Raw genomic sequence first — 21,396 nt, 5'->3', positions numbered from 1 at the left:
GTGTCCCTGCTTGCAATCCTTCCGTGGCCTCCCACTGATCTTAGAACAGAGTAAAACCCCTAACCAGGTCTCCCAGGTCTTTCCTGGCCAGGCTCCTCTTCTTGCATCTAGCCTCATCTGACACATCTCTCTCCCCTTGCTCTCAGGAGTTGCCTTTCAGCTTCTTTCTTTCTTCCTTCTTCCTTTTTTTGGATGGGGTCTCCTGTGTTCCTCACACTGATCTCCAACTCCTGGGCTCAAGTGATCCTCCCACCTCAGCCTCTGAGCAGCTGGGACTACAGGCACCATGCCCAGACTCCTTTTACTTTCTGGAAAGGGCCTGCTCTTTTGGCTTCTGTCCTTGTTACTCTGTGCTTGGATCAGGTGCTTCCCAATCTCTTGGATTTGTGGCTTTGTCACACCACGGCTCCTTTCCTCCCAGTACTCTCTGAGGTGTTCCTATTAGCTGCAAGTATACGGAGAGCTGTTTGTGTTGATGGTTGTATCTCTGCCCTCAACACCTATGAGGGCGAGGGCACTCAATGTACCTTTGTTGAAGGACTTCAACTGGTTTCCAATTTCTCCCCAAGGGAATTGGCAAAAGCCCTCATCCAGGTATGGCTGGGAAAATAGTGTTTGCTCTGGCTGGATTTCCCTTGCATTTGGTTCTCCAGGTTTTGCTTGTGTCTGTTCTTCACGTCTTTCATTAATCTTGTCCTTTGCCAGTGTGTACAGAGCTCTGTCTGACGTCAGAGCCTTTGCTCATGTACTTGCACAAAGCTTGCTTTTCCGGAATTTTGTCAGCTGGATTCCTGAGGACACTAATGTGTTGTACAAATGCCTGCTGACATTTTTTTAATCTGGGTTGGCTCTGGCTTTCTGTAGTGGGGTGATTCTGTGTTGCTATTCTGTTTTGAGCCCTCTCGAAAAGCTGGCTTCTTTGTGTCATGTCCTAGCCTTCTCTGTCTAGGCTGTTCATTATTTTCATTCTGTGATATTTCCTGCATAACCCATCAGGCCTCTCCTGGGCTGTAGCCACCTCAGGGTTGTCTCTGTTGGATGGTTACTCACTGTTGGATAATTGGTCTGGTGAGTAATCATTCTGTGAAAGGAAGTAGACACAGAGAAACTAAGTAAATTTTACCCAAGAACATATAGTTAGTTAGTGAAATAACTGGAATTCAAATCCAAAACTCCATACTTCATATCTAACTCTTCCTACTCTCTTGGATTCGGTCACATTTGTGAGCAAAAGAATAAAAAATTTTGTTGACTTTTTTCCTGCCTATGAACATGTCTATATGTATAGCAAACTACTTGTCTTATTAGTGTCACTTTATTTGATTCTTGGACTGCAGAAACTGGAAGAAACAACTGACAGCAGTAAGCTAGACTTAAGTTCTTAACTTTCCCCTTCAGAAGTTCTGAATAAAGAGAGCAAGGAATCTAGAGCACTCAAAAGTTCCAATTAAAGGGAACTGGACTGCATATCCAGATGTTCAAATTCCTATTAATCTTTCAAAGTTTTTCCTTCAGTGCCTATTTTGTAAAAAGTGATTGGTACATTTATCCATATTAGGCACTGATATGTTCACACTGTCAATTTTTATTAAAATAGATGAGAAAAGGCCTCAGTATTCCCACCTGAGATTAGGTGTTCTAAAAATATCTTATGAATGGCTTGTTCATGGACATCACAAAGATTCCATAAAAGATGAAATAGTAAGTATAAGCCAAGGGAGATATATTTTAGGGTTTTATGAGATTAAAAAAAAAAGAAAGGATACAGAAGAATTTGTAGTTCTCAGTAGACCTGATGGATGCCTGAGTTTTTCCCTTGATCATATTTTTTTTTTCAGCAGTCCAAATGTTGAAGAAAATGGAGATGATTAACCCCAAACAGATCATCTCTGAAGAGAAAGAATGGTCATCTGCCAAGAGGACCTGTCCTGCTAAAGCTTCTGCAGTCCTCCAAGGGTCAAAGACATTTTTTGTCTTCATGTCCAGTTTCTCCTGTGTTGTAAGTCTCAGGTCTTCCTGCCAGAGACACAGATTTCCTTAGTCCACACTTTGCACAAAGCCACCACACCACGTTTTGTGATTTAGCCCTTCAAAATATACATCAGACCTGAGGGAACCACACTGACACATGGAGTCTGAATTCTGGGGCACAGAATAAATAGCCCTGTACATCACAGGGCACCACCTTCTCTGTGCGTGTTTCTAAATCTTACTTTTTTTTTTATACTAGGAATTGAACCCAGGGACATCTCCTGGGATGTTACTGAGCTACTGAGCTACCCTTCCAACCCTTTTTGTTTTTTATTTTGAGACAGAGTCTCACTTAAGTTGCTGAGGCTATCTTTGAACTTGTGATCCTCCTGCCTCAGCCTCCAGAGTAGGTGGGATTATAGATGTGTGCCACCACCCAGCTTCTAAGTCTTCATGTATTGTTTTCTCAATCTTTTCATGTTGTGGATGGAGGTAGACAATAAGGAAGTTTAGCTCTTTGTCCCTTTTTGTCTGTTAGCTTCTGTCCTGGGGTTTTTTCTCTTTGCTCTTCCAGAGCCCTTTCTATACATCCATCACAGGCCAGTGAGGTCGGCCTGAACAGACATCAATAGACTCATGCTTTCTGGCTTCTGGTTGGGTTTGGCTAAAGGAAATCATCAGTGGGAGATGGGAGCAAGGTGCAAAGTGGGGTGGAGGTATTGGTGGTATTAGTAGGGACTTATTAGTATTGCTCAGTTCCTTCCAGTTTAAGATGGGTGTCTGAACTGGGTGCCAGGGTGTGTAATTCCAACTACTAGGAAAGAGGAAGCAGGAGAATCGCAAGTTCAAGGCCTGCTTGGGCAATTTAGTGGTATTGTCTGAAAATAAGATTTAAAAAAGGCTGGGATGTAGCTTACTGATAGAGTGCTTGCCTAGTGTGTGTGAGGCTCAGGGGTTCAATTTCTAGTACCAGAAAAACCAAGCAAGCAAGCAAGCAATGGGTGGTGTGTATCCCACTCCTAATGGGTAGCCTTTTCCTTATAGCTGCTCTCTTTGGAAGCCCAGATATTTCTTCCCTGAGATCCTTCAGGCCTAGAGAGGGCAACCAAGGGACTGTACTCTCTGTTGTTGATTTCTTAACTCCTGCCCACATCTTTGCAAAGGTTCCTTTATTAAAATCTCCTCAACTAACTTAGTTTGCTTGTTATTAGTTTCTTGCTGGGACTGATTGATAGTATTTTTTATGTTTCTTTCTGTTCCCCTCCCCCCCACCGCCCCTTCCTGTCGTTTATATCCTTGTTTGCTTGTTTGGTATTGGGAATTAAAATCAGGGCACTTGACCACTGAGCCACATCCCCAGCCCTGTTTTGTATTTTATTTAGACAGAGAGTTTCACTGAGTTGTTTAGCACCTCGCCATTGCTGAGGCTGGCTTTGAACTCTCCATTCTCCAGTCTTAGCCTCCTGAGCCTCTGGGATTACAGGCATGTACCACCATGCCCGGCCTTGTTTTTAATTTTGAAACAGGGTCTTACTAAGTTGCTGAAGCTGGCATTCAACTTGTGATCCTCCTGTCTCAGTCTCCTGAGTTTCTGGGATTACAGGTGTGTGCCACACCATGTCTGGTTATCCATATTTTTATCAAAGTAAAATTGTATTTACTTACCATATTTTGGGATGGTGATGAGCTTCAATTAGTGAAAAACTTAAATTATTTGAAAAATGTTGAAAGCAAGGTATTGTTGTGGCTGGGAGTATAAAATGGCATAACCACTGGAAAACAATTTGACAGTTTATTAAAGAGTAAAATACATAGACAGGTGGGGTGTGGTGGTGCACACCTATAATCCTACCTATTTGGGAGACTGAGGCAGGAGGATCACAAGTTCAAGGCTAGCCTTGGCAACTTAGTGAGACTATGTCTCAAAATAAAAAATAAAAAGGGCTGAGGAAAAGCACCCTGATGTTTGATCCCCAGTAACTAACACACACACATGCACACACACACACACACAGGTAAAATCCACTTCTATCACATGATTTAGCCATTCCATTTGTAGGTATTTACTCAAGAGAAAGCCTATAAGGATTTTTACATGAAGATTCATAGGACCCTTGGATTCAACCCCTAATACCTAAGACAAACAAACAAACAAACAAACCAAAAGAGAGAGAGAGAGAGAGAGGAAAAACCAAACCAAAACCAAAACCCCAAACACTAATTGTGCACTTTCAATACGTGCGATTTATTATGTGTCAGTTTTATTTCAAAAAACTATTTAAAATAACATGCAATGAAGGGTTTAAAGATAATATAGTAGTTTCTATTGCTGCTGTAATGGTCTACTGCTCACTTAGTGGCTTACAGCAATGTGAATTTGTTCTCCTGTAGTTCTGGAGGTCAGAGGTGTGAGATTAGACTTGTGGACATAAAGTCCAAGTGTTGACAAGGCTGGTTTCTTTTGGAGAGTCTTAGGGGATAATCCATTTTCTTGTGGTTTTTGGCATCTAGTGTCCACCTGCATTTCTGCCCTGTGGCCCCCTTCCTCATCTTCAAAGTGCATCCGCTCCAGTCTCTGTGGTATATCACTTTCTCTTCTTCTAGTAACACCACCTCCTCCTCTCTTTTCCCTCTTATAAATACACTTGTGATTACATTCAGGGACCACCGGGCTAACCTGGGATAATCTCCCCATCTAAAGATCTTTAACTTAATCATACCTAAAAAGCCTTTTTTTTTTTGTCACATAAAAAATATTCACAGGCTCAAGGGATTAATGTGGGTATCTTTGGGGTCATTATTCAGCTTACCAGAGATGGTACATTGTTCACTCTGTGAAAATGCATATTGCTTAAAATCTGGGAATGACTTTTCTCTTTTTCTGCTTTGCATTGAGGTATTTGTAAACAGCCTTGGCTCTTGGAAAGAAGGGAACAACTTCCAGGTTGGATACTATCTGAAAAAGCTCACTGTACAGAACTCATTAGCTGTGCCACTTCTTGTGCAGAATTATAAAGCAAACTCAGTGTAGCAGCCTATATGTTTCAAGCCTACTCTCACATGGATGATGCTTTTTCCTGAAGAAAGAGCAGGGGGAAGAATGGATATTTGTTCTAAAGCTAATCTTTATCTTCCAAGATTCAATCTGTCTTTCATTAGCTCATCTTTTTTTTTTCATAATACCCAATGCAATTTTAATGTCTTTCACCCCACATTTTTTACTGGTGCATTATAGATGTACATGCTGATGGAATTTGTTGTTATATTTCTGTATATGCACATGATAGACAAAATAACAATATAATTTGGCTAGTATCACTCCCCAGCACTCTACCCCTTCATTAGCTCTTCTTTAATCACAATCCTGGTCTGACCAGTGTTGGGAAAATCCTCACCACCTGATCACTTTCTAGAAAGCAAGCATCAGGGTCCACACGTAGAGCCCCTTCTCGGGGAAGCTTTGAGATAGAGCTCTGACTCCTACATCAGGATAGACCCTTGGGTTTTGTTGACCCCAGACCCTGGTCTTGGAAATCTTTCTCAGAGGAGTGGGGGAGGTTAGAGGTAAGATGTATTATTTCAGGGAATGAGGTTGGAGGGAGACTTTGCCTCTTAAGAAGCCCTGTGGGGGCAGCAGATGGAATCAGAATAAAGCTGTTGTTGCCCTCACTCTCTGGGGTGGCCACTTTGTATCTAAACTGGCTTATACTGGTAGAAGGCTCCATTTGTGGAAGCAGCCCTGTCCAGTCCAAAACTTTCTCCAGACTGGGTATTCTCCAAAAGAGGGAGTCACAAACAAATAAGAGACTCAAGACTTGAATATAGACTGAGTAGCTGGTGGTTGAGTTTTGGGTATTTCTAGCAATGACTTTGGGATCTACTGGATGGTTTTTAAGTGGTAAATTGAGGGGGATAGCCCAGATTTACAAGGCATTTCCTGAAGGCAGGGGAGAAAGTCCTGTTTGTTCCTACTTGCTTCTCTGATAGGCTAGTTCTCCTTCACAAAATGTAGAGTCTGGGGACTCTGCTGTCTCTCCTCTGCAAAGGTCAGGTGAGGGAGGGTGTGGGAGCCTGGGGAGATGGGAGCAAGGTCAGGTGTGGACATAACTGAAGTTCCATTCCTTGCCTGAAGGGGTCAGCAAAGACCCAGGTAGGGTGAAGACATCTTGACTGAAGGGAAGACATTCCCAAGAGTCCATCTGGCCCCAGGACATAGCTCCTGCCTAGCTGCTTCTGGTTTCTCTGCCTGAACATTGACAGCTCTTCCCACAGGGTTCCCTACTTGGCTGGAGATACTGGGTGGGCCCTGACTGTTGGATATAGGAAAGGGAATGGACCCCCGGGTCTGGATTGAAGGGGCCATCAATGTATAGAATTCTCCAGCTCTCTCCTCTTGGGCATTCCTGGGATGTCTGTGTTCCAGTCAGAGCCTGCAATCAAGCCTTCAAAGCTAATAAGATTATTTCTGCGTTAAATGAAATTATGGATGAAGGATGGAGATGCAGGAAACAGACTAATGGTTCTAATGTTTTTTTCCAACCTTTCACTTCTCAATAAAGTGCAATCATCTGACTCCTTGTTTATGTTCTAGGAAAATGATGACTCCTCTGAGAAGCTGTGATTATTGTGTTCCTCATTCGTCTGTGTCTAGTTGGGTGGGATCAGGCAGAAGGAACCCTGGTGGAGAAGGGCAGCAAGTCATAGTCTGCCTCTTGGATGAGCATCTCACTTCTTACCTAGTTTCTTTGGTTGCTATACTTTCAATAATATTCTATTTATTGTCAAAATATTTTTATTTTTAATACAAAATATTATAAGAATATATTATCATTAAAAAAATAGAGGGAAAGCAAAAGCTCCTTACTTCACTCATCCTCTCCTCTCCCAGAAGTGCCTACTGCTGTTCATTTGAGGGAATATCTTTCTCTCTCTGTGTAGTGGTTTGAAAACTTGTCTACAATTATTTTATGCCACTTCCTTCAAAAAGCAAAGACTAATTTCCCTTGCCTTAAGGGTGGAAAGTACTTGGTGACTCACTTTTAAGGCATAGAAGGTGGCAGGAGTGATGATTTATGATGTCTGAAATTAGGGCAGAAATGGGTAGGGGCTTCTTCCTTTTCCCTGCTCTCTCAGAGGACATGCTTAGGGAGAATCAGCTGCCATGTTGTGAGGACACTCCAGGGAACCTAAGGAGAGGTCTCTGTGTTGAGGAACTGATGCCTCCTGCCAGCAGCCTTGAGTGAACTGTAAAGAAATAACTGGACACCCACAATAAAAATTAAAAAAAAAAAAATAAAACATACAAAAAAAAAAAAAAACCCACAATAAAAATTAAAAAAAAAAATAAAACATACAAAAAAAAAAAAAAAAAAAAAAAAGAAATAACTGGACTAGGTTCTGCCCCCTGTGAAGGTATAGGCTCTCAGATGACATAAACACTTTTTTATATTGACAAAGAGTTGCTAAGTGGGTTGATTTTTTTTCTTGGACCAGGGATTGAACCCATGGGTGCTTAACCACTGAGCCACATCCCCATCCTTTTTTATTTTTTATTTTGAGACAGGTTCTCACTAAGTTCTTATATCCTCCCTGAGTTGCTGAGGCTAGCTTTGAACTTGTAATCATCCTGCCTCAGCCTTCTGAGTCACTGGGATTACAGGCATGCACCACCATGCCCAGCAGTAGCTAAGGGTTTAAATAACAGGTCTGATTATTATTTAACAGATAATAAAGCTTGGGTTACCTGGTGGTTGCTGAAATTGGATTGCCCTTCAGCACTAGAGAAGTTATTACCCCATCTGCTGGAGTGCTGCTGGCAGAAGCCCTCAACAATTACACCTCAGGAATTTTCTAAACTAGAAACAGTTGTCTTGCCCAGGGTCATGCCCACTTCTTAGCAGCCCACATTCAGTGATTGGTTAATGATGGCACAGAACTCGGCCCTTCTGCCCCAATTCAGGTGGCTCTGAAGAGCCATCCCATCTTCAGAGCTCCCTGCAGGATTGGCCAAGGCATCCCTGGGCTGCATTGTAGCTAAACTTCATTCTGTATCCAACACCTTCCCTTTCACAGCTCTTGATACCCAAAGCACTCCTGCATGCTGGTCTCTACCTCAGAGTTCACTTACTGAGAAACCCAAGTGGGGATAATGGGTACCAGGAGTGTTCTAAGAAGGGAGATGAAGAGATAGGTCTTAGAGCTGGATTATCAGCCACCCAGCTGGCATCAGTGGTGGTAAGGTGGACACCCATAACCTGAAGAAGGTGACCATGCAACTGCTCACTGGTTATGAGCTGTGATTGTATTCTTGTGGAAGGGAATGCATTAACTGGTGCAAGGTTTCAGGCATTTGAGAAATATGGAGGATATGGTTATTATATTGATGCTCAGAAAAGGGTAACAAAGCCAAGAGTAATTAATCATTTATTGTAAATGTTGTCAATGCTGGAGGAGCTCCTGGGGGGCATGTAAAGAAGCTATTACTTCCTGCAGCCAGAGGACAGAGACAGTTGATAATCAGACTCAGGGCTTAAGAGCAGGGGAGCTCCACAGAAGGTTCAACCCCACTAAGGCAGATCTGCTGTGCCCGCCAGGGACCAGGGTGGGAAAGAACATATCAGAGTTGATGCACCCAGAATCTTGAACCCCACATTTTCCCCTAGGAATCAAGGGGAAAGAAGCAGGAGTGGCCCTGTTAGCTATCTTTCCCAGTGGCCAACAGGGGAAATTTCATCCTTATCCCCATATTTTTGGGGGTCTGTGAAGTTAGAGGTCATGGATCCCAAAGGGAAATGCTTCCACTTGGGAACAGGCAAGAATTTTATTGAACTATAAGCTGTGGCTTCATTTAGATACTTTGGGTTCCTTGTGAAAGAACAACAGGGAAATAGAAGATTCACCATCATTTTTTTTTGTACTGGGATTGAACCCAAGGACACTTAACCACTGAACTACATCCTCAGTCATATTTATTTTATTTTGAGACAGTCTCACTAAGTTGCTTAGGTTGGCCTTGAACTTGTGATCCTTCTGCCTCAGCCTCCTGAGCTGCAGGGATTACAGGTGTGCACCACTGATTTTGCATCTTGAGAGGATTGAATGACCGACCCCTCTTAAGCAGGAAAGAACTGCTATAACAGGGAGGGGCACATGAAAAAGGCAATATGGGAACTATCTTAAAATATAAATGGATATAAGCCTTTGACATAGACATGTACTTTGTGGATATACTTGCAAAAATATACCAAAATGTATAAATGAGACAGTTCATGTTGGAATGATTTGTATTGTAAAACTCAAAACAAAACAAAACAAAAATGGCTACCTGGAAGCTACTTAATATTTATTTGTTAATAAAAAATTGGCTAACTGTATGGCATATCTATCCTTATCACAAAACTCTATGCATGTATTAAAAGAATAAAGTAGAGCTGTATGTGCTGGTCCCTAAGATGCATTAGTAAGTGCAAAAATTATATCCCTTTATAAACATAAAAATAAATATCATGTTGATATGCACACACAAAACACTTTTTTTTTTCTGAGAAATATATTCTTCTTCTTCTTCTTCTTCTTCAGCAGTGATTGTCTTTGGGGAGTGAAGTTGGCAGATTTTAAATTTTAGAAAAATTTTTATATTTTTCATAATATTTGACTTTTCTAACCATGTATTATGTTGTTTTCATTTATAAATAGTTAATAGCAAGTAACTGGAAAGTGGTGGTCTCATAAGCCATTTTAATTTTAGTCTTTAAAATTTTTTGCTTGAAAAGAATGAATGAATGCTATAGAAACCAGGACGAGAAATGCAGGTAGGTTAATATTCTGCTCCCTGCTTTTGGGCTTTGAATCACTTGTGAATTAAATTCTAAGACAAAGCATCTGATGAAGAATCCATTTGAGTATAATCACCCTGAAACTTCTCAGTCCTTCACCCCATCCCCTTAGCCTCCTCAAGAAGGAGCTGTATCTTCAGGGGTTGAGTTACAAAAGGTGTGTGTGTGTGTGCGCACACACGTGTGCATGTGTACATGCATGCATATGCGTTGTGATGATATGGAGGGATAACGACCTTCTCCTGGCCGCACTCAGTTCAGGGGCCCCACATACAAATTGACAGACACACTCGTCCAATCTACTGCTCTTCAGAGCCATGCTGAGCCCTTGTGGTGGGATATAAACCTGGGGCTGGTCTGGGAAGTTTCCCTCTCATATCATGCCTGGGCTGAGCTCTCTGTCCACACTGCCCTGGAGTCAGAGGCAGCTGTCTGTCCCTCCTCCTTCTCTTCCTCCCCGTGGATTCCCTCTCAGGGGCTCAGCACTAGTTCAGCCATCTGGTCTTAGGGACTGTTCAACCCCTCAGGCATGCTATAGTAACCCCATCTGTCCAAACAACTTAGATTCCTTCCTCTCAGAAGTCCTTTGGTCTCTATCTAAGTGTGTAAGAAAGAGAAAGAGAGATTTTTGGGTGTGTCTGGATGCCCGGTAGCATCAAGAACTGTGTCATATCCCAGTGGGCACATCAGGGGAGTGGAGATGTGACCCTGTTTACTGCAGAGTTTGCACCTAGGTCCACCATCAGTTAATATCCTTTCACTCCTGTACAAGAAATTCACAAGGGGATAAATCTCTCTGCTGCTAAATCCTGTGACATCCCCATAACCAGGACTGGGGTGGCCACAGCATTACCAGATTTAGTTGCTGCCCTCAGGCTCTGTCTCTTTGTTTCCCTGGAATGTCAGTTCTTCCCAGGGAGTGCCAAATCCTTAAGGCGCTGGGGGTAGGTTAATGATTCAGAGTCTCCAGCATTTTGGCTTAGATTCAGGGAAACAAAACTGGATGGTGTATGGGGCTGGAGAACTGAAGAGCCCTTCTTCCTAAACTGGAACTTGGTGACTTTGCAGTTGGTGATCATAATATTCCTGGTCCACAGTGGGATCAAGCAGTTCTCTGTTTTAGCATTAGTAAAGACACAAGCTTCTTTTCAAATTTGATTTTGAAGATGTTAAGATTATGTCTCTAATCATGTACTCTGGAACATTCCTATTAATTCAGTTCAATAGACATTTATCAAGTGGCCAAATTATCTAACACTGCCTTAGGCTTAGAAGGTATATATTCCATTAGTAAACAACACTATTGCAGTGGAAAAAAATCAGAAAGGTGTTCAGGAATGGGAGGGTCATCTGAGAATCTGTTTATGGCTACAATGCTTAGAAGGCATGCAGGATAGGTAGAATGGAGCTGGAAGAGACCAGAAAGTTCTAAAGAGAAAGAATAAGATCACGCCTGTAATCCCAGTGACTCAAGAGGCTAATGCAGGAGTATCACAAGTTAGATCCAGCTTCTGCAAATTATCAAAGCTCTCTGCAACTTAGAGAGACTCTTTCTCAAAACAAAAAATAAATTAGGACTGGAGATGTAGCTCAGTGGTAAGTGCTCCTGGGTTCAATTCCAGTACCCAAATCAAACAAACAAATTAAAAAAAAAAAGAAGGAATAAGCAAATCTACTTCATTCATATCCCAGATGACCTCTGGAAGTAGATTCCTAGATACAATGCCTAGGTGCATAGCTGTCCATTACAGTATTATAGGCTTCTGATTCTCTTCATTTATTTCTCCCTAAAGCTGTTCTTTCTCCTGATCTTGGTTATGGTAACTGAGTAAGGTCCCAGCTCTTGAGTAGGATAGCATTTGTCTGAAGGAGAAGCGGGAATTGAAGTTGAAGAAGCTGCATCTATATTAAAGATACATGGGCTCTTTGATCTTGGCTGACTAAAACATCATGCTCTTGGAGAGACAGAATGTTATAGATCAAGAGCCAAAGTTATCTTGGGCTATCTTTAGTCCCCATTACTGGGCACTTAATATCAAGCTCTGTATCTGACCTAACATCTCTTGACTTCTGGATACAATTCTTGGAATGTATTGCTAAGCTTGACACACTTCTAGCCTCCACCAAGCCTAAAGCTAAGACTTCAATAAAGAAAACATAAAAAATGTCACAGAGGACATGCTGGGGATGTAGCTCAGTGGTAAAACAGTTGCCTAGCATGTAATGTTATTGTGTGAACTGATCAATACAATCAATAAGTATAGGTTATAGACTGTAGGAATAAAGATTTTGATAAGTAAGATAACAGAAATAAGTAACTGTAAAACATAGGATTTAAACCATAGAGACAGCTGCAGAACCTATTTCTGAGAAAACAAAATGAAAACTATTTTCTGTTAAATTTAAAAAAAACATATTGTCTTCTGTACTTTGTACCCCACAAAATGTACTCAATCCAGGATACAGTGGTCTTGGTGACCTATATGACTTTGAAGTAGATTCTTGTCCCCTATAACTGCCTGCTTGACAGTTGTTTAACACCTGCTCGGACCCAAGATGTGGCTGAGTTGTTCGGCTAACAGCTTTTTTTGCTTCTGTAACTTGCTTGCTTGCTAACTAAAAAATTCCTTAGGATGTAGTTTTCTCCTTAAATAGCAAATTTCCCTCAGAGGGGGGCTGCTGTTCTTTTAGCGAGCCACTTTGGACTCTTGTTAGATTCAGCCCCTGACCAGATATAATTGACAAAAGTGGCGAAATAAAAACACTTCAAATGATTTCAAATTCGGACTTGGTATGTTTTCTGAGCGGTCTCCCCACAACAGTATGAGCCCTGGGTTCCATCCCTAGCACCTGTAGAAGAGATTTCCTTGCCTTGATATAGATGATATCTGAATCCTACAGAAGGGGCTTCCCTACCAGTTGAAGTCCTACTTGATGACCCCCACCTATGTGTTTTGTAAACACTTTGATTCCTGAGCTTCTTTTGTTCTGTGACTATAAAAATTCACATAACTTTTTCTACAGTGTAACACATCATTCATGGTAACACAGATCTAAGTTCCCAGACCATAGTCTCATATTTGGCTCACAATAAGCCATTTTCTTATTTCCTTTAAAGCAGAGTTGGTATTTTATGTCTGTAGAAGCCATGGCCATTCCAGAGACAATCAACAGGAGAGCTGTGGCCATGAAGTGTCCTGCCTCCTGACTGCGACCTGCCAAGGAAGTCCAGTTTCTTTCTTTTTCTGGGCTTTGATGAATCCATTTATGATTGATTGAGGTGTGAGTAGTAGAAGGAACAGTCTGCCTGACCCTCCGGGTTCTACTCTAACTCATGGTACAGGGCAAGCTAGGGTAAGCTGGGTGATAAACAGTCTCCAAATCTCAGTGGTTTAACCCAATAAGAATTTATTTTTCATGTCATAGTCTAATACACTGCTAGGCAACTTTTCTTCTAGCAAAAACTCAGGGACATGGGATGCTTTCATCTTCCAAAGATATGAACATGGGCAGCCTCAAGGGCCCACTTAAGATCAGTGATCGTGGATTATGTATCTCATGATGTGACTTCATAAAATATGCTTTCACTGCCTTCTTAAAAAACTTGTATTGAATCTGACAACGTCAAGTGAAAGTTTTATTTGTGGCTTTCATCCAGTGTATCTGGATAAGTTGGGCAGTGTCACTGAACAGATCAGCTTCATCTGTTCAAAGGTGATTTTTCCCTGGCTAATAACACAACCTATGGATGAGTGTTGGAAAGAGCCAGAAAGAATTACATACATCTAAACACCTGGGAAGACTAGTTTCAGCACTGAATGTTTTGTGTCAGTGCTGCTGTTGCTGGGCTCTTGTAGCATGCACCCCCATGTGTGTTCTTTGATAAGAGCCAAGGTGTGGAAAGGTGGGGTGCCTAATGAAAACTGTCAACACATCCCTGCTCCTCTCACAATATATCAGAACTCAGGACATCTCAACACAGGTTAAAACACTTAATTTCTAATACCAGGCTCCCCTCTTAACCAAATTAAGTGACAGTTTGAGGTAGACAAGAAGCTCTAAGGCATCCATCACTAAAGAAGGCATCCCACACTGGTACTTAGAAGAATCTTTTTGTTGCCCCTGGCTTTCTTCACTGAGCCAACACACCACTGCAAAAATAAGGGCAGGAAAAGATGGTGACTTTCTTGCTTTTTGAACTTTCCTGACAAAAAGGGGAGTGGGGCAGGGCATTTTATGTAACTATGAATAGGTGCTTTTTCAGGGAAAACAAAACTGAACAAAACCAGGTGCTTCTTCTTCTTCATTGTCTTTTTCTTGTTCTTTTTTTTTTCAAAGAAAAAAATGTTGTCAGAGTCTATTTTACACTTCATAAAATTTAAGTGTAAAATTCATTGATTTTTTTTATATTTATTTTTTAGTTTTAGGTGGACACAATATCTTTATTTCATTTTTATTTGGTGCTGAGAATTGAACCCAGTGCCCCATGCATGCTAGGCGAACACTCTACCACTGAACCACAACTCCAGCCTCTCGTTGATTTTTTGAAAGTAACTTTACCAAGTCATGTGACCTGCACAATTAAGTTGGTCATCTGGTTTGGAGAGGGGTTGAATGTATCATCAAGGTTTCATGTGTTAAAATTTAATCTCCATTTTGCTCTACTTTGTGTATGACCAGAGACGTGAAAAATTGTGCTCTATATGTGTAATATGAATGGAATTGCATTCTGCTGTCATATATAATAAGTTAGAATAAATAAAACAAAAAATATCTCCATTTTGAATATTAAAAGGATAGAAACCTGATCATATGGTGTTCAGAGGTGGGGCCACTGGAATGTGATTAGCATTAGACAAGGTCATTCAGGTGGATCCTCCTCAATTGAGCCCTGGTGGCTTTAGAGGACAGAGAGAGGCCAGCAGAGACACTCAGACATATGCACTATCGTACTATGTAGGGCACTGCACTTCCTCAAGACTGCTACAAGCAGGCCGTCACTAGAGGCAGATGATTGACCTTGGACCTCCAGAACCAGCGGACAAAATAAACCCCTTTTTGATAAAATGTACCCAGTCTGTGGTATTGTGTTATCAGGGACAGAAGATGGACTAATAGTCAGTCTTGGAACATTTCTATTCCCTTTACAGTGAACTCTGTTCCTATTCCCAGCCCTAGGTAACTTTGATCTATTATCTCTCTATATGTATTTTATACATTTCCCTTTTATGAACAATTTGAATGAATCAGAAAATGGATTTGTTTAAAATATAGGTGCTTACTTACCTTTTGGAAAACCTTTGCATATATATAGAGTTCTATAGCATTCTTTGGTCCAAGGGATGATATTTTTGGGGACATGGGGTTTTGAGAAGAACAGATATGTATATATCTTTCAAGATACTCCATGTAAGCTCTTCCTTCCTTGGTGGAGGGTCTCAGTTACATCATCTGAGACCAAGAGGGAATCCCAGAAACAGGAGAAGTTCTTAAGCTTGGTCAGGTCCTCAGGTGTCCTGGCAGCTGCTGCTCCTTAAAGCAGGACATCCACTCCCTTCTCCTCCCTCAGGGACACACCCAGGAGATCTCCCTGCTCTATCCAGGCTTTACATTGTTGAGTCATCAAACATTCAAGCCAGGATTAAGTTCCTATTGCAAGACGCCAAGTCATATTGGTCTATGAGGCAGGGCCTTTGTTATCTATGTATCTACGTATCTAGCTACCTATATTTAATTTTCTTTATTATTGAATTTTCTTTATTATTTTTATTTTCTTTATTTATTTATATTTGTTGTTTTTAGATATACATGACATTAGGGTGCATTCTGACATTTTCTACGTACATGGAGTGCAACCCATTACAATTTTGATCCCATTCTTCTGGTTGTACATGATGTGGGGTTACACTGGTCATGTATTCATAGATGAGCACAGGAAAGTTATATCTGATTCATTCTGCTGTCTTTCCTATTCCCATACCCCCTCTCTTCCTTTCATTCCTTTTTGTGTAATCTAATGAACGTTTACATAACACTTTCTTGTTATGGGTTAGCATCCACATATCAGAGAGAATATTTGGCCTTTTTTGGGTGGGGGTGAGGGGCTGACTTATTTCACTTAGCATGATATTCTTGGGTTTCATACATTTGCCAGAAAATTAGGCAGGGCCTTTGTAAGATCTTTAATTTTCACTGTGGTACACAGCAAACCTCTGAATGTACTCATCAGTGGCCCGGACCCCTGATCCCTTTCTTGCATTTTCTATGTTAGCACATGGAGTGGACATGAATTTTACCTGGAAGGTAGCTGTAACTTCTTTTCTGCTCTTCCTTCTGAACAGAGCCATCTGTAGTGCTCGTCCCAAGGTGAAAAGCTGATCAAGTCCATCTCATTGGCTCTTATGATGAAGTATTGATTTCCTGGTTCCTCACACTGTATTTTGTTGATTTGTCCCTGGCCATCTCCAGCCTTATCTCCCTCTGCCCCGACAAACTTCTTTTACTATAAACATAAGAATCAACTTGCATTTTTTTTTTTCATGTTCTAAATTATTTTATAAAAAGCTTTTTATAACAATTTTTAAAAATCATTTCAAGAAAAGAAAATTACCAATCATTGTCATTTTTGTGTGTTTTTTCTCTAATATATGAATTTTATTTTTTAAATATTTATTTATTTTAATTTTTGCATTACAATTCTTAATACACCATTATATCATAATTTATCATATCTCTGATTATATATCCACTTGCATTTCATGTTGTATCTCCTCATTCTCTGGATTGTTCCTTCTGTCCCCTCAAGACTCAGAGAAACATCATCTCCTCTGGAAATAATTACTTCTGCAAGAACTCTCATTAGATGCACCTGTTTGGTTTTAAGTGTCTTTCTTTTCAGCCAAACTCTAACTCTCATCCTTTCTCCTTCTCAACCCTAACTAGGCTGAGAGCACCTTAAGGAAAGACTCAGCATTTTATACTTCTCTAGTTTGCACATTATATTCAGTCATTTCTTATTTAGAATTTCTTGTTTCTCTCAGAAATCATACCCCTATCTTAATATCTGTCTTCTGTAGATGCCTTGAGTCTTATGTGTTCATGAGCATTGTGGGTTGAGACAGGGAGTCAAAACTGAGATTCAGCTAGGGAAAGAGCATGTGATGCAAAGATGTTTATTTTCTGTTAAAATAAGCTTCCTAAACCATGCATGTTGGTACATGCCTGTAATCCCAGTGGCTCAGGAGTTTGAGGCAGGAGGATTGCAAGTTGGAGGCCAGTCTCAGCAATTTAGTGAGGCACAAAGCAATTTAATGAGACCCTGTCTCAAAATAAAAAATAAAAAGGATTATGGGTGTAGCTCAGTGGTAAAGTACCCCTGGGTTCAATCCCAGTATCTAAATAAATAAACAAACAAACAAATAAATAAATCCTCTAATCACCCCTATTGCTTAGGAAACAATAAGAGATCTTTTTGCCAGGTACTTGGACAAAGTCCAAACATTAGAACAAAAGATGCCCTATCACTTTTATTACTTAGGAAATTAAAACCAGTTTTAGGAGCTAGGGCCAGGTCCTGGGAAAGACAAAAATATGTATTTCTTATTATATCATAACTTTACTTTCACATCTATGTCTCTGAACATAATTATGTAACGAGGATGGTTATATAAATGTATCTACACACTGGATTTTGGAAATCTACATAACTGGATTTTGTTATATCTTAGGGATCTTTCTGGGTCAGCACATATTAGCACTTTTTGACTAAAGGAGCTCATGTGAATACAGGAAGACTAGCTACGACTATTATAATTTGGATATGGAATGTCCTGTAGAGCTCATGAGTTGAAGGCTTGGTCCCCAGTGTTCAGAGGAGGGACTTTGGGGAAATGATTGAATTGTGTAGGCTCTAACCTTATCAATGGATTAAACCACTGATGGATTCCTAGTTGAATGGATCACTGGGAAGTGGTGAAAATTGTAGGAAGTAGGGCCCAGCTGAAGGGAGAGGATACATGCTCTTGGGGAGTATATTTTGTCCCTTACCCCTTTCTCTTTCTCTTTCTTTCTTACTGCCAAGAAGTAAATAGTTGTATTCTGTCACGTCCCTCTGTGATGTTCAGCCTCACTTCAGGTCCAAAGCAATGGACCGTGGGCTAAAACCTCTGAAACTGTAAGCCCAAATAAACCTTTCCTTCTTTAAGAGGCTTATGTCAGATATATTGTCACGGTGATGGAAAGCTGACTAATAAAACCACATTTCAACACTGCAGTCCAGCAGATGCCCATGGAGACTGTGGTGCTCAGGTTGTACAAAATAATTTCATAATGGGTTCTGTCATTTGAGTGGCCTGGAATTGGGGTCAGTGAAACTTTGCCCTTCAGAGTCCTCAGGGATTAGAAAGTGAGCAGAAAGAGGGCACATATAGCCATGGCACACAGACACAGTGGCAGTAGGTTCTAGGGAGGCCATTGGCAATCTCTCTTGAAGGAAGACTTGAAGTAAATTTGTAGTTTTCAAGGAATCCCCACACAAACACTACCACACCTAAAGCCATGGTTCAAGCTTGTGACAGTAGGTGGGGGCATTTTTGGCTAGAGAATGCTACATTTCTGTGGATCTGTGGCTAATTTGTTATTCTACTCTTTTTGTGTGGCTTCCCCTCCCCACAAGAAGGGAAATCTCCTCTTCTTCAAGTCAGCAGTGTGGAGGAGGAGACTTCAGTTTTCCTTTAAAAATATCCCACTTGATTCTCAAAGCATCTTATCCAAGTAGGCCTAAAAGTTTTGTCACACGTTTATTCTATGAGAAATGCTAATGAGGCATGGCACAGGGTCCATGCTGCATGCAAGAGCGGTTCTTTCTCCTGCCTAGAACTGACAGGATTGTTCCAGCCACTCTATTTTGAATAAAATTAGGTAGCTAAAGATTAGGTAACTTTTCTTGAAATTAATCTTTCTTTCCTTTTCATAAATTTTAAAAACTCTTAAGTCAAGCATCATATATTTCCCTTAAATACCTTGCTTAAACCAAAATTAAATTGAATTTTTGAAAGGTCAGCCTGATGGAATTATTCAAATAAGAGTTACACATTTATTTTAATTAATGCTATTTTTTATGGAAAAATGTTTACAGTATTGAATAGCAAATAATTAGTCATAAGTTAAAGCAATATGAGTAAGAGTATACTCATGAGACATTATTTTATTAAAATTTTGAAAAAAAATTTTTTTCACTGAATGACCTGATGAGGCTCAAATAAAGGTCTAGCAGGTTCAAAATTATTAGGAATACATATTAGTTTCTTTTTTCCCTCTCTTTCTTCTTCTTCTTCTTCCTTCCTTTCTTTCTTTTTTCTTTTTTTTTTTTTTATTTGCAGGACTGGGGATCTAACTCAGGCACAAAAGGTAGGTGCTTTACCACTGAGTTATACTCCCAGCCCATATTAATTTCTTGATCAATTTTATTGGCCTACATATGCATACAAGGTATTATTTTTGAAACAAACAATTTAAAATGAAATTCATGCCTTTCATCTAAAAATAGTGCTCGATTTAATGCACAAATACTGAATTCTGGTCAAACTTGTGATAAGCACACATGGATTACGTTTTTTATTGGAAATGAGACAATGTCTGCCCCATTCTGGATAGTTATTCAAGAAGAGAAAGCTTGCTTATACGTATAAGAAGTAGAAAATGTGAGCAGAGAGTTCAGGTTTTCCTGTGAGTGGCAGGATGCTCTTTTTTTTTTTTTTCACAGAAATCCAGAACTTTTCTAGGGCAGATGAATGAATCACATGTGATTTACTCCAACTCACAAAATTCTTCTCTCAAAGTCAAGTTTTTGGAATGAGCAGAGACATCAGATTCAGAAGCAGGATGCTTCACCCAGCCATATGCTGTGTGGAGAGAAAGGAAAATACATTAACTTTTGTTCTGAGCTTTTCTGATGGTTTTCAGCAAGACTGGAGGCTTCTGTATAATAAGGAAGTTAACCTGTCCCCAAGGAAGCCTGGCTTTGCCCTGAGTCCTGCCTGATAGGAATGCCTTTGTATGCCTTGTGCCTGTGCCAGCCAGATGGTAACCCTGTGCTTTATGGTGGGGAGAGTGGGTGTGAGCCACACCAACAATGTGATTTAAGATGGAGGTTTTGCCTCTGCCTTACCTAGTGTCAGCTCAACCTCCTGAGAGGCTGGAAACTGAGATCTGCCACATGGATTTTTTTTTGAACTGGGAATTGAACCCAGAGGGTGCTTAGCCATTGAGCTACATCCCTAACCCTTTAAATTTTTTTTTTTTTTAAATGTTGAGACAGGGTCTTGCTAAGTTGCTTAAGGCCTTGCTAAATTGCTGAGGCTGGGTTTGAACTTTGGATACTCCTGCCTCAGTCTCCCTAGCCACTGGATTACAGATGTGTGCCGCTGTGCTACATGGATCTTAATCATAGCATGTGATGGGGTCCCAGTAGAGATTCCATAGACACCAAAGATTGGGTGAGCATCCCTGGGTGGCAATACTCTGCGTGTGTTGTCATGAATCCATTCCAGGAAAGTAATGTTGTCAATGAGGCTCTGCACTGGGTGTCTCTTCCCATGGCTGATCTCAGTCTGTACGAGGTAAGAAACCATAGCTGTGAGGATAATAGCTTTCACTGAGTTCTGTGAGTCCTCCTAATGAATGATGGCAAGTGAGAGTGGTTTGGAGATCTCTGAGCTTGTAGTAGGTGTCAGAAGCGAGAGTGGTCTTATGAACTGCTCCTCCAACTTTGCAATTGGGTAACGTTTGCAGTTGGTATTGTGAATGGGATTCACCTGATCAACCCTGATTCACAGAAACATATGATTTAGGAAGAGAAATGAGGAGAGAGCAGGAATTGGTGAACCTTCAACTCCTGGGTGCTGCCTGGCCACTCATGCTATGGTACTGTATTTGCTCAGGAATCTCTTACTAGAGATGAAAGTTACCATAGAATTTAGAAGTGTTGAACTCAGCTCCCACATAGTTGACTGACAGGATGCACAGGAAATGCAAAAATAATAATAATAAGCCAAATATACATTTTATTTTTTGTTTTTTGTTATCTGTGATATAGTTAAGTGAAGGGAAAGAGAGGGTTGAGGTGGATCCTGATGCCAGGCCCAACTCTGATTTCAGCCAGTCTGGACTGTGGCTGCCAGCATCAGGGCCACTACTAAGCAGAATAATTATGGTGGGACAAGAAACAGCCTGTCTGCAAACTCCTGTGGTCACCAGGAAATTTGTCTATGCTGGCCGAAGATGAATCCCAGAAAGTACTGAAAGCAGGGGTACAGCGTGAGAGCTGTCTCATTTTGTGGATCATTATCATCAGCTTCCTGGAAAACCTTTATGAAATGATTGTGCTTGAGTAACTACTGAGCTGCATCCTTGTTGGGTTTTTTTTTTTTTTTTTTTGGTGGGGGGGCTGTGGAGGAGGGTAACTGGGGATTGAACTCAGGGGCACTCGACCACTGAAACACATCCCCAGCCTTATGTTGTATTTTACTTAAAGATAGAGTCTCACTGAGTTGCCTAGTGCCTCACTTTTGCTGAGGCTGGCTCTGAACTC

General features: G+C 40.8%; 1 protein-coding gene across 14 annotated transcripts in view; it reads left to right on the top strand.

The window, feature by feature from the left end:
* Nrl (neural retina leucine zipper) overlaps nucleotides 1-21,396 on the top strand; it is a 283,758-nt gene that overhangs the window by 94,148 nt on the left and 168,214 nt on the right. For 6 of the 14 annotated variants that reach the window (XR_011706570.1, XR_011706582.1, XR_011706577.1 and 3 more), the window contains one exon: nucleotides 1,839-7,234. The exons of the other annotated variants lie outside the window; for them this stretch is intronic. The gene's annotated coding sequence lies outside the window, so the exon portion shown is untranslated. Of the gene's footprint in view, nucleotides 1-1,838; nucleotides 7,235-21,396 lie in introns of those variants that run through there. 14 annotated transcript variants of the gene reach the window in all.

The sequence above is a fragment of the Marmota flaviventris genome, chromosome 2 (genome assembly GCF_047511675.1).
Source record: "Marmota flaviventris isolate mMarFla1 chromosome 2, mMarFla1.hap1, whole genome shotgun sequence".
Taxonomy (NCBI): domain Eukaryota; kingdom Metazoa; phylum Chordata; class Mammalia; order Rodentia; family Sciuridae; genus Marmota; species Marmota flaviventris.
The sequence above is the reverse complement of the archived record's forward strand: the minus strand, read 5'-3'. Positions and strand labels throughout refer to the sequence as shown.